Below are 14,230 nucleotides of genomic sequence, written 5' to 3'. Positions count from 1 at the left end.
AGTTTCACTGCATATCTGGTAAATTGGCCAGGAAACAAAAGATAGGAATAGCTAATGGCATCGGGGACTAAGGGAAGATAGCACATTAATACCCTTTGGTGGAACTGTGAATCAGTCCAACTATTATGGAAATTTGGAAATTATGGTTGAGATACTGATTAAAATATCCTCCTTTGATCCTATTCCACCCCCAGGTCCCTCTCCTAAGCATATATCCTAAGGAAGTCAAAGGTAGAAAAAGCCCCATATGCACCAAAATATTGATAGCAGTATGGTTTTTGTTTGTTTGTTTGTTTAGCAGTAACAAAGGACTGGAAATAAAGATGCACATCATTTGTAGAATGTCTAAACAAATCATGGTCTATGAATGTAATGGAATATTACTATGCCCAAAGAAATGATGAACATGAAGAATGCAAAGAAGCATGGGAATACTTATATGAACTATTGCAAAGTGAAGCAAGCAAAACTAGCAAAACAATAAATAAAATGATTACAACAATATAAAGGGAAGGAACTACAAGAAACAAAACTGAATGCTATATAATTTGAATGGCCAAGTTTGACCCCAGAGAAAAATTGAAAAAATGCATCTCCCTTCTTTTGCAGAGATGAGGAGCTATAGGTCTATAATATTGCATATGCCCTGTCATCAGAGTATTGATTAGTTTTACTAAACTGCTTCTTTTATCTCCTCTATCTTTTTTATTCTTTACTGCAAGGAATGATTCTCTAGATAGGGAGAAAAGAAGGGATTTAGTTGGAAATAAAGGAAATGCAAAAACAAGAGATTCATAAAAATTATTCATACACACATGTATACACATACATATATATTATGTATGTATGATTTATGTGGAGTAGGTAGATGGCTCTTTGGAACAAGTACTAGACTTAGAGTCAAGCAAACCTAAGTTCAAATTCAGACTCAGATAATTACTAGATGTTGGGCACTTTGTATAACTCTTTTTCCTCATCTGTAAAATGAGCTGGGGAAGGAAAAAGCAAGCCACTTCAGCATCTTTATCACAAAAACTCAGACACAACTGAATAACAACAAAACAAATATGTATGTATTTGTGTGTTCACATCCCTGTTTACAAATATATATAGTGAGGAAATTTTCCTATATTAACACTAAGCCTTCATTTTATCTTTTTTTATTAGTGTGAAGATCATTCTTGGGAAAGCTTGGTTTATTCAGTCAATCTTTATGTCCCATGAGAGAATTTTAGGTGGGGAATGTTTAATTTTGTATTCCTCACCTCTGTTTATTTAACACCATTATTGATAAAACTTCATTGATATAACCTGAATCCCAACATTTAAAACCAGAAAAGAAACCGCAAGAGTGGAGGTTTGAGATGCAATGCTCCTGATGATTGCACATTTAGCTGGCAGAAAAGATCATTAAATCAAAATATCTAATTACCATGCCACACCCAAGCAAAGGAGGCAAGAGAACTGGTAGACAAATAAGAAAAAAAGAAAAAAGCAGCTCAGCTCAGACTTATACTTTGCTTAATAATGAAGGGCGATATCATTAATGCAGGTGTAATTATTCACCATAATGGAATGGGCATCCTAACCTGGAGAGTTAAAGTTCTGAATTCTAGTCCCTGCTCACTCTGCCACTTTAGTATCTATTTGAATTTTAGTTAGTATCCTCCTCAGCAAAATGAAGGGGCTGACTAGATTATCTTTGATATCCCTTTATATTATTCAAATATATCATCCTGCCTCAGAGATGATTCTCTATCCACTGTGCTATCTAGCTTTATATTGCTAAAATTTTATGCTTTAAAATTACATAAGGACGAGTTCTAGAGCTAAGAAGCTAGAAAAGCTTGGTCTCAAAAAAAAAAAAAAAACATAGTAAAGGAGAGAGATAGTTGAATTGTTTGAATTCTGATTTTGCTACTTTAGAACTCATTTATCTAATCCATAAAATAAAAGGGTCAGACAAATGACCTTGAGGCACTTTCTCAATTTATGATCATATAATCTTATTCCATGATTGTTCAATTCTTTCCAAGTGATTTGGTAGATCAGATGTCACAGCTGGTAGAAAAACACCTCATAAGGAAAATAAACTCAAAAAATAAATCCATTTATAATGGTCCCCATTTGTGACAATTTGTTCCTAAGTCAAAAAATGCATTAAAGGAATTGGTATGTGAAAACACATCAAAAGTATGGAAAAAATAAGATTTGAACTCATCTGTCTGATCACTAAGCAGGCTCTCTAACCATGATTCTACATCGCTTTCCCGAGAAATACCAACTTGTCCCTTTTGGGAGAGTGTCCATTTTCCAATTTCATTCCATTTTAGCACTGACTATCTCCAGGCTCATTCTTCCCAAAAGCCATCTCCATCAGTGGGCTAGGGGAATTGATTTCTTTTTGCCTAACTACTTATTCAGTGAATGATACTACTATGTGCCAGGCACTGTGCTAAATGCTTTTCAAATATTTCATTTGATCCTCACAACAACTCTCTAGTAGCAGATACAAAATACTTTGGCATTCAAATACTTTCATGACCTAGTTTCCTCCTGCCTTTCCAATCTTCTTACACTTTACTCCCCAACAAGTGCTCACTAAACCAGTAATACCAGTCTCAAGGCAGTTCCAAAATCTGACTGTCCTTCATGCCTAAAAGTCTCTCTCTCCTCCCTTGCATCTTCTGGCTACCTGACTCCTTTCCTCTTGGATTCTTTTAAGTCTTTTAAGTTAAATCCCAATTTCTACAGGAAGCCTTCCCAGATTGCTTAATTACAGTACTTTCCCTATTTTGATTATTTCCTAACTCCTTGCATATAGTTTCCGTTATATATATTTTCTTGCATGTTGTCTCACCATTAGATTGTTATCTTCTTAAAAGCAAAAACTTTCTTTGCCTCTTTTTTCCTTTTTAAATTTATTTTTTCTGATTATAGATATATTTTAACTTTTTAATACACATTTCTTTATAAATCATGTTGAGAGAGAAAAATTAGAATAAAAACAGTAGAGGGGGAAAAACAGGAAAAAAGTATTGATTTACATTCAATCTCTATAGTTCTCTTTCTGGATGCAGACAGCATTTTCTATCCAAAGTTTATTGGGATTACCTTGCTTCTTTTTGTATCCTCAGCACTTAGCACAATACCTGGCACATAGTAGGTGTTTAATAAATATTTAATGATTGATCTTATTGTCCCTATTTTATGAATAAACGTTAGGTGACTTGCCCAGATCACACAACTAGTAAGTATTTGAGTCCAGATTTGAACAGCCTGATACCAAGGTGAGTTTTAATATCTACTATACCAACTAGCTGCATATTTCAAGGTTAAGTGACTAAAAAACTTTTCTATTTCTTGGGAAGAGTTGAGGTATTCTTCCCTTTGGAAATCTATTTAAATAATGTCATCATTGTAAAGACTTAATGCCTAGGAAAAGGATTTTAGCTGATGGATGAATGCTTGAATGAATGAGTTACTCCAAAGTCAGTGGACTGTGGTCCAATTCTGACATGGTATTGTTGTTATTTGTCCTTTATTCTCAAAAGGAACCATGATATCAGGGAGGTGATATCATGACATACAAATGAATTGGATTTAAGAGAGAGAAGGCTAGGCAAACACCTGCCTCATTTTCCCCTCCAGAGCCATCCAGGGCTAGTGGTCAAATATTGATCAAGATGATGGAAATGGCCCTGGATGGAATGGGAGACCTTGATCTTTCTAAGCTAAGGCCTTCACTAGGTCTCAGTTTGACTGAGACTGCAACCATTCAATAATTAAAGCTAGGTAGTAATTGAGGCAAAGAATCTCCTTTTTCACCTACTCCAAAAAAGGAAAATATGGATGGATGGATAAATAGATAGATAGATGATAGATAGATAGATGAATGGATAATTCTGGGAAGGGAAGAGCCGCAGGGTTTCTGACCAAAGCAGAAATGATTGCTAATTTAACTTCCCTGGGCTTTTGTTTCCCCAACTATAAAAAGAAGTGGATAGACTAGACCTTCTAATTCTAGACTTAATAATCCTATGACCTTACAATTAATACTTATGATTTTAAAAGAGTATAAGCATATAATTAGGGGAGAAATAGAATATTAAATACATTCTTAAATAGAGTATGGGAGGAGGAACAAAGGTGTTATATTGAATTGCAAATTCTAGAGGAATTAATTTCATTGTACAGCTAACAAAGAAACTAATTTGTTCTTTCAGTTTAGTTCAGTTGTTTTTCAGTCATATCTGACTCTCCATAACCCTATATGGGGTCTTTTTGACAAGGACACTGGAGTAGTTTGTCATTTACTTCCCACGTCATTTTGCAGAAGAGGAAACTGAGGCAAATAGGTTGAGTGACTTGCCCAGATACACCCAGCTAATAAGTCTCTGAGGATAGACTTGAACTTAGAGAGATGAGTCTTCCTGATTCCAGCCCAAGTGCTCTAGCCACTGTATCACGTAGCTGACATATAATTTATTTTTAAGAATATTTAATTTCATTAACATTGACTTGCTTTCTATTGATAAAGATGTAACCCTCTAAAATTCAGGTGATCTTTGAAAATTGTGGTGGACAAAATATTTATGACCCTGTGGCCTCCTTGACCTTAATAAGGTTGATCATTGGACAGCAAATATAGGCAATCTCTCACTAGATGTGATTTTGAAGATTTGCTAACTTTACAATGTTTACCTTCTGCAGACAGCGTTCAAAAACCTAGGATCACCTTCAGCATAATGATATATACAAATAAAACTTTTTTGAAGAGCTACATTGATAGATCTGCTGCCTAGAATGAATAAGGTAATAATATCCTTGTATTCTTCTATAGTCAACATCATTTGCTTATCTCTTAGTTTTATGTAGGATTAGAACTATTACCTCTTACCTATGGCAATTGAGTTGATTATACACTTAAGTAGTGCTTCCTTGGCCCCACATTAATCTCAGCCTCATAAAAATAGGTAATATAATGAGAAAAATGATAATTCTTACATGAATGGATCCTAATACTGTCACTATTTCTAATTTGCGGTCAGACATTTCACCCTCTAGACCATAGTTTCTTCATTTGTAAAAAGAAATTAATTAGGCTACCATAACCTCTAAGATTTCTTCCAGTTTTATATTTACAATCCTGATCCATAAGCAGGTGTGTGCGTCTATGGGGCCACACACAATTAACTAACAATGTTAATTAAGAGAAAATGACATTAAAACTACCAGCTACTATGTAATTATAGAGATCACAGAGAGATAAAAGAATGTTGATAAGGTAGAAGAATGTGATTTCAGAATATTGCATGTATATTTATATTTAGTTGATATGTTGGTTAGTTTTCCTGTATTATTAATTATTCTATGTGTGTGTCTCTGTCCAGGTCTCTGTCTCTTTCTCTCCCTCTGTCTCTCTCTCTTTCTGTCTCTCTCTCTCTGTGTCTGTCTCTCTCCGTCTGTCTGTCTCTCTCTCTCTCTCCCTCTGTCTCTCCGGGTTTTTCTGTCTCTCTCTCTCTCTCTGTCATTCTATCTATAAGCTGTCCTTTTCTCTGTCCCTTTCTGTCTCTGTCTCTCTGATCCTCTCTCTACCTCTACCTCTCTGTCTTTCCTGGTCTTCCCTTCTGTATGTATGTGTCTATTTCTCTGTTTCTCTTTGAGAAAAAAAAGGAAGGAGACAAGCATTTATTGTGTCTATTATGTAACAGGCTGTACACTTACTATGTACCAATCATACTCTATAAAACATATCTTATTTTATCCTAACAATAACCCTGGGAGGTAAGTGCTATTATTTTGCCTATTTTATAGCTAAGGAAACTGAGGCAAAGAGAAGTTAAATGGTCACACAGCTAATAAGTGTCTGAAGGTGAATTTGGTTTCAGGTCTTTCTGACTCTGCGCAGGGGCTCTACCCACTAGAGCTTGCTGCCTTTGGGTAGGTAGAATTATATCTGGAAATAAAGGTTATATAAAAGCAAAAGACTTCAAAAATTAAAAAAAAAATAAAAAAAAAAGAATAGCAGAGAGAATCCTTGCTCTCGGCAACCTTTAATGACCTTTTATTGGTTCTGGCATAGGAAAAGGAAAAGTAGCAAGAACTCTGCAAAATTTTCATATTTAAAACACCATAATATAGGCAATTAAGCAAATAAGTCAAAACACCTTGAAAGTCAAAACAAAATAAAAATGGTCGGACAGCTGGTATGCATATGAACATGTTCCTTCATTGCCTGGAGTGAGGTATAAATAGGGACTCTGTTGTTCAAGTTCTAATTTGAGCCCCATTCACTGACAATTAAATACATTAATTCTCCTGGGCTCCTAGCTTTTCCTCTCATCAAAGAAGTGGGAATTAGGTGATTAAAATAATAAAATAGAGGTCTCCCCTTTCTCTCTAAAAGAGCAGGACTAAATGTGTTTACCAATTACTTCATCCCCTTCTCCTTGAAAATTCTATGGCTGAGATCCTGAATATATTGCTAAATAACAAGATGGTAAAGGAGGAAATAATGAGAAAATGTTAACTTTAAATGTCTCTGAGACTTCATCTCACACTGGTTTAAATGGTGAAAAAACATTGGTTTAGATGATGAGATAAAAATAATTAATTTTGCAGCAGTTGTGGAAAATCACACTAATACATTATTGATGGAATTGTAAATTTTATCCAACTACTTCAGAAAGCAATTTGAATTATGGAAGAAAAATTGCTAACCTACTCATACTCTTGACCCAACTATACCATGCCTGAGCATATATCCTAAAGCAGTCATAGAAAGAGAAAAAAAAAGACTTTCTATATGCTAAAATATGCATACAATCATTTTTCTTGTAGAATTAAAATCTGGAAATAAAGGAGATGGCCATCAACTGAGGAGAAGAAATTGTGAAATATGACTATAATGGAATATTATTATGTCTTCAGAAATTACTAATATGAGGAATTCAGAGAAACGAGGGGAAATTTGCATGAATCAATAGAGTGAAATAAGCAGAATTTAGAGAACACACAAAACCGTCATAATAATATAAAGGAAAATAGTACTAAAATATGTCAGAAATTCAGGTCAAAATAGGTTTGGAATGAAAAATGCCATCAGCATCTAAACAAAGAATTATGGAGACTGAATACAAATTGAACCATACCATTTTCACCTTTTTTGTCCGCCTACTTTTTCTTTCTCATGGTTTTTCCTTTTTGTTCTGATTTTTTCTACAACATGACTAATATGTAAATATGTTGTAAATGACTGTATATGTATAACTTATATCAGATTGCTTACTGTCTTGGGAAGAAGAGAGGTAAGGAAGAGAAAGAGAAAAAAACTTGGAACTTAAAATCTTATTGACAAACCTTTCTTTCTGACCTTCCAATTGTCTTTGGAGTCTCTGGGCTGAGAGGTCTAGAAACTGCTAGTGCTGCTGCCGATTCAGAAGTCAGTGTTCCAGCTTTGCTGGTGTCAGGACCAGGACTCCTCAGGCTATCCTGGTGTTGCCTAACTTGGGACTGCATGCTGGACTTCTACCCTGGTACCTTTCCTGCTGACCTCTAAGTTGTCTTTACCTGGGAAATTGTTCTACTCCTGATGCTTCTAATTTTTCTGATGCTGTAAAATGTGTTGAGTAATTATTTAAATAAATTTAAAGGAGCAATTTGGGGAAGAACACCGAGAGCTCCTACTATTATTCCATCATATTGGCTCTGTTTCTGGAACTTAAAAGTCTTACAAAAGTGAATTTTGAAAACTATCTCTATATGTGATTGGAAAAATAAAATACTATTCACAAGAATAAAAAAAAAAAAACTCAAGTCAATGAACTGACCATTCTTGACTCCAGAAGACTGATTTAGCTAACTCCTCATAGGAGAGAGGTAGTGAAATACAGATGTGGAATGTGGCACATCTTGTCAAATATTATCAACTTATTTGTTTTTCTTTGTTACAAGGGAGAAGAGTATTATTGGGAAGTTAACAGCAATGAAGAAAAACAACAATAAAGAGAAGAAAGGTTTTAATTGTAAGGAACTTAAATTTGTCTTCAATTTCCTAATTCCCTTATTTTCACCTTTCCCCCTCCATACTTGTTTAGAAACTCCCAGATAACCAGTGTTTTAAGGTTTTCACTTTGCCATAGGCACTCCTTGAGAGCAGTTTATAGGCAACTAAGAGATCAGAAATTATTTTATAAGCTAATTTATCCTTACATTTAATGACTAAAAAGAAACTACCTTCTTATCAGGAAATTTCAATGACATAATGTCTTACTTAATAGAAAGGATCATTCACTAAGAGTAGGGGTGTGAACAGTATTGAAAAATGGAAGGATTTTTTTTCATCATTGGCTGTCTCCTACTTTGTACTTAGGACTAATTTCTGATTGGTTCTTGATTTATTATTTAATGTTTATAGAAAAGATCCAGGGTAACAAAGATATATTTTTTCAAACTGAAAAGGTCTTAGACCAAATAAAGAGATAGAGAGATCATCTATTCAAGAAATTTCTCATAATTTTAGAAATCCTTTAGACAAAGGAGTATTTTGGCACAGATTTTCTAGATCTCAGTTCAAATCTATAAGAGAAACTATATATTCTCAGGGAAACTAGCTATTCAAGGTTAGGAAACACCTAGATTATACTTCATCTCTAATATTGACTAGTTTCATGACCATGAAGAATCACATTAACCTTTCTCAGTATCTGTGTCCCACTTATAGTACTCTTTTTAAAGTGTTGTTTTGACGATCCAGAAAGACAAAGTATTTAAAGTATTTTGTAATATTAAAGCATTAGGTAAATATCATCATCTTTAATAACATTACTTTATTTTTTAAATAATAGCTTTTTATTTTCAAAATATATACAAAGATATTTTTCAATGTTTATCCTTGCAAGACCTTGTGTTCCAAATTTTTTTCTCCCTCCCCTTTCCCCTGTCCTCACCTCTAGACAATAAGTAATTCAAAATGTGTTAAACATGTGCAATCCTTCTATACATATTTCCACAATTATCATACTGCACAAGAAAAATCAGATCAAGAAGGAAAAAAAGAGAACAAAAACAAAAAGCAAGCAAACAACAAAAAATGTGGTCTGAATGCCATTTATGTTCTCAGTACCTCCAAATAATTTTCTATGACTAGAAATTACAGTTGGTCTATCTACATTAATAGAGGGAATTTGTTATTGGGAATTCCTTATGTGAAATAAATCACAGATTCAGACCACATATACACACATACATACATAATGCACACTTTTTTTCATTATCATTACTGTCTGTTTGATTCTATGACAGTGCACTCACACATTGAACAGAAGGGATTAGCAGAATGGATTAGAAAGAAAAATCCAGCAATATCTATTTAAGAAAGATACTTGAAACACAGATAAACATAGAGTCAAACTAGAGATATCAAATCAAGACAAAGCAACAGAAAAAAATAGACTTGATTAAAAGAGATAAATGAAGGGATGAAATTATGCTAAAGGCATATAGACCACTGATATTAGTACTTCATATGTGCACTTCATATAGTATTTCATATATACTTCATACTGTACAACTAATGGCATATTTAAATATTTAAGAAAAAGCTAAACAAGTTACAGGAGAAATATACAGCAAAGCTATAACAATTGCTGACTTCAATATATCCCTTTCAGACGCAGAAAAATCTTGCAGAAAAAAAAAGATAAATAAGACAGAATTTGTGGACTTTAATAGAATATTTTAAAGATTAGATATGCTAGATATCCAGTTATAACTGAAATAGAATAGAAAGACACAGCTATATTTTAGAGAATGTTCAAAGGTGCTACACCTTTACAAAAAAATATTCTAATATGTATTAGAACATAAAACTTCCCAAACAAATGCAGAAAAAATTAAACATCTCCTTCCTGATATAAGAGAAAATTATTTTTAGCTAAAGACTTAAAAGAAGGGGGTGGGAGGAAGGAGGGGAAAAATTGGAACAAAAGGTTGGCAGTTATCAATGCTGTAAAATTACCCATGCATATAATTTGTAAATAAAAAGCTATTAAAAAAAAAGACTTCAAAGAAAGACTTAAAATTGATTGCAAACAACTTTATTCTAAAGAACTGATGGATCAAGAACAAATCATATAAACAGATAAACCCATCTGTTGGGAACAAAATAGATTAACCCATCTGTTGGGAACACAATATATAACTTAGCTTTCCCTCTGGTAGACCTTTTCTTCTCTTCTTGTGAGAGAATGATAGTGATTCAAGGAGACTTGAGAGGCAGTTGCTACTCTCTGACCTCCCCACTGAGAGGCTGTTGCGTAGTCTGTCTGACTTGTCTCCTCCTCCCTTTGCCTCCATTTATTTTTCCCAATCCACAAGCAACACCTGTGCCAATAAAGCTGCTTTGTAACTCCTTCAGATGTTCACAGTTATGGAGGCTCTCATAGAACTGACCTGCCCCTTACAGTGCACTTAGGCATGGTCCTTAACACCTATCAAAAATAAAATAAGAATAATGAATATGATGGAATACTATTGTGTTATAAGAAATGATGAAGGAAAAAGATTCTGAAGAACCTGGGAAGATTTGTATGAACTCATGCAAAATGACATGAAAGGATAACAATTTATATAATAATTATTACTTTTTAATCTTTCCTTTTCCAATTATGTGTAAAAATAATTTTAACATTCATTTTTAAAATTTTTAATTTCCAAATTCCCTCCCTCCCTTCCCCTCTCCTTGAAAAGGCGAGCAATTTTACATAGGTTATACATGTGCCATCATGTAAAACATTTCTGTATTAGTCATGTTGCAAAATAAAACTCAGATTTTTTTTCTAAAAATGCACATGCACAAGAAAAATAGAGGGTTTTTTTTTTAAAGTATGTTTCAATCATCCTTTAGACTTTACCAGTTCTTTCTCAGGATGGAAGTAGGGATAGCGTTTTTTGTCATATGTTCTTTGGAATTGTCTTAGATCATTGTATCAACAATATTATCAGAATAATCAAGTCTAAAAGACTTGATAATTCTGGTCAATCATGATGAACTCATAATGAAACATGTTATTCAACATTAAAAGGCAAGTTAATAAACTCATATTGAAGAATGAAGCATATTTTCTTCTATTTCTTTCTTATCTTTTGGGGGGAAGGTTGAGGGGAGAGAAGGATAGAACATTGTTAATGTGAAAATTTGTTTTGCATGTCTATACATATTTGTAATACTTTTTCTTTTTATTATCTTCTCAATTAGTGAGGGAAGAGTAAGGGAAAAAATTTGGAACTGGAAATAAAATTGATTTTTTTTAAATAGAAAAATTAAAACAATGAGAACATATTGAAATTTGTGGAATGAAGTTGACACAAGAGGAAAAATACAAAATAAATACATAAGTAGAATTCTAATTAAAAGTATCATGAAGGCAAAATTCAGGCTCAGCAAAGACAAAAATTGTGAATTATCCAGTGTTTTCTTGATACTGCCTTAAATCAGGTAAGATTCAGACTTCCTTAGTGGAAATAGTGGGTGGAAAATGTAAAACTAATAAAAGTCAGTGCTTCAAATAGCCTAGAGTTAACCTGTGTGATTGTCATGCAAGTCTAATTGATGGATATATAACTGGATTTGGTAATTATCTAAATTATTTATCAGCTCTGCACAGTTCATAAATTGACAGTCACTAGAAACATGTCTTGGTAGTATAGAGACAGAAAGATGCTTCATTTGGGTCACTGAATTTGAAATTACTTTGGAATGTGATTGACTCTTTGTGATCTCATTTGGGGTTTTTTGGGCAAAAAATATTGGAGTGGTCTGGCATTTCCTTCTCTAACTTATTTTATAGATGAAGAAACTGAAGCAAATAAGGTTTAAGTGATTTGCCCAGGGTCACACAATGAGGACATGTCTGAGTTGACATTTAAATTCAGGAAGTCCTTCTGACTCCAGGCCAAATGTGTTCTATTCATTGCACTATCCAGCTTAGAGGACCTGAATTATAAATCCCATATAGCCCTGGTTTGGAGATTTAAAAGTAAAAGGAGCTTTTGAGGTGATTTAATCCAACCTTCTCATTTTCCACATGCAAAGTCCCAATGAGTTAAGAAATTGTCTAAGATCACATGGATAATATGGTGGCTGAGATAACATCCAAGCCAAGGTCCCATGACTCTAAATTGGGACCTGTTTTTATTCCATCCTACTTCTATCTACTTCTCTGAATTAGAAGCCCCATTGGCAGCTGACAGAATCACCAATACAATACCCCAAACCCATTATGTGCGACTCTGGGATGGTAAGTGATTGAGTCTGGAGGCTTCATCTATTTTATTCAAGTTTAAATTCTGGACCTCTCCTCCCTTCACCCCATTGCCTCTCCCCTCCCCATATAGTAAATATCTGAAACTAAGCAACTAATAAAACTGCTACAATCTAATTTGGAAAACCCAGTGCTTCTCTTTTCAAAGTTGAATTAACCATGATGTTTATGGAAATGTTTTGCATAACATCACATGTGCTTTCTTAATGAAGCCTGAGAATGGGTTTAAGGGAGAGAATCCAGAACTCAAAGTTTTAAAAACAAATGCAAAAAATGTTTTAACTGTAACTGGAGGGAAAATAAAAATATTAAATAAATTTTAAAAAGAAAAGAAATATAAAAGCTATAATGTGTTTTCTCAAAAAACTGAATTAAAGCAATTCACATATGGAAAATATGATTATTTTTAGAAAATTTCTCTCTGCTCATGAAATCAGAGTCATGTGGGAAGCCTCAAATGAACTGTCAAAATGTAATGAGCAGAACCAGGAGAGCAATATACATCATAACCACAGTAATGTAAGCAAAAACATCAATAAAAGATAGATAGACTCAGATTGATTGTAATAACTAATCTAAATCCTGGAGATGCTCTAATGAAATAAACCTTGTTCCTCTCCATAACGAAGTGGGGGGCTACAGGTGGGGAATATTACATACGTGATTGGATTCTGTGACTATGACAGTTTTGCTAACTGGTTTTCTTTGTTCAATGGAGATGAAGGCATATCAGAAAAATGACAATGAAATAAAAACAAAATCTATCAATTTTTTTTTAAATTCCAGTGGTGCACAGGTTTGAAAATGCTTAAATGTAGAAAAGAATAAAACCTAAAGGCATTCATTCTGTTCTCCCTTTTCCCCCCACCCCTCAACCATATAGCAAATTCCCTCCCTTGCCACAAAGTCAATTGATTTTTTATTTGTGAGTAGGCAGACTTCTCATTTCTGGAAGCCAACATTATTTATAGTAAAAGATTATTCATAAAATATCACAACTTATTTGCATACCAGGATTTTTTCTCCCAATTACCACACAATGCATTTAATGATGGCATTGCAAATAAATTCAGTGCGACAGTACAATTTGCAGCTTAATAGAATAAGGTATATTTAAAAAATACAATGGTGTTTCCATGCAGAAAACATAAAAAAGAATCTAGAAGACTAGGATGCTTTTTTGTGCTACAAGGATTTTTCCCCCAGCCGAAGCCAGGGAGAATAGACAACCTGAAGACAAGCATTGAGAGACAACAGAAGCAAGCCTGTTTTGCCCTCTTCTCTTGCTTTGACAGATTATTCAGTAATTCCTCATTGTTAAAAAAAAGAAATACGGCTTAACAAAAAAAATTAAAATTAGAACTAAAAAATTCTCAATAAGCAAGTGATGATGCAGAAGGCAGTAACCATCTTCCCCTTTTCACTCAGACAAAATGATCTTTTGGGATGTTTCCCACCCTGCATCTGCTGCTGTGCCTGGTTTCTACTAGTAACAAGATGCTTTTCCTAAGATAATCTCATCACCTGCAACCTCATCTGCTGTTGCTCCTCAGTCCTGTCTGCCTCTGGCTCTCTTCATTATTCCTTGGAAAAGCTGGCCTAAATGGCTTTAAGGTCTCTTTTAGCTTTTAGCTTTACATAGCTTTACATCTATGATTCTATTGTCTTATGTCTTGAGAATATTATTATTTTTTAACAATTTGAATAGCTTTGTATTTTTCCAAATACATGCGAAGATAATCTTCAACATTCCTTGTGTTCCATTTTTTCTCCCTCTCTTTCTCTTCCTCCTGCACTAGACAGTGAGCAATCTGATATAGGTTAAACATGCAATTCTTCTAAACATATTTCTGCCAGTTTGTGTAGGACTTTAAAAGCTAAACTTTGGGTTTTTGATTACTGTG

The 14,230-nt window shown here is 33.9% G+C and overlaps 1 long non-coding RNA gene across 2 annotated transcripts in view; it reads left to right on the top strand.

Moving 5' to 3' along the window:
- The window catches only part of LOC100930847, a 46,712-nt gene that overhangs the window by 26,646 nt on the left and 5,836 nt on the right, over positions 1-14,230 (top strand). For both annotated transcript variants that reach the window (XR_004229749.1, XR_147541.3), the window contains exons 2-3: positions 4,714-4,815; positions 7,957-8,027. This is a non-coding gene — a long non-coding RNA (uncharacterized LOC100930847). The remainder of the gene's footprint in view (positions 1-4,713; positions 4,816-7,956; positions 8,028-14,230) is intronic.

The sequence above is a fragment of the Sarcophilus harrisii genome, chromosome 1 (genome assembly GCF_902635505.1).
Source record: "Sarcophilus harrisii chromosome 1, mSarHar1.11, whole genome shotgun sequence".
NCBI classification, from domain to species: Eukaryota; Metazoa; Chordata; class Mammalia; order Dasyuromorphia; family Dasyuridae; genus Sarcophilus; species Sarcophilus harrisii.
This window is presented reverse-complemented; position numbering and strand designations above follow the sequence as displayed.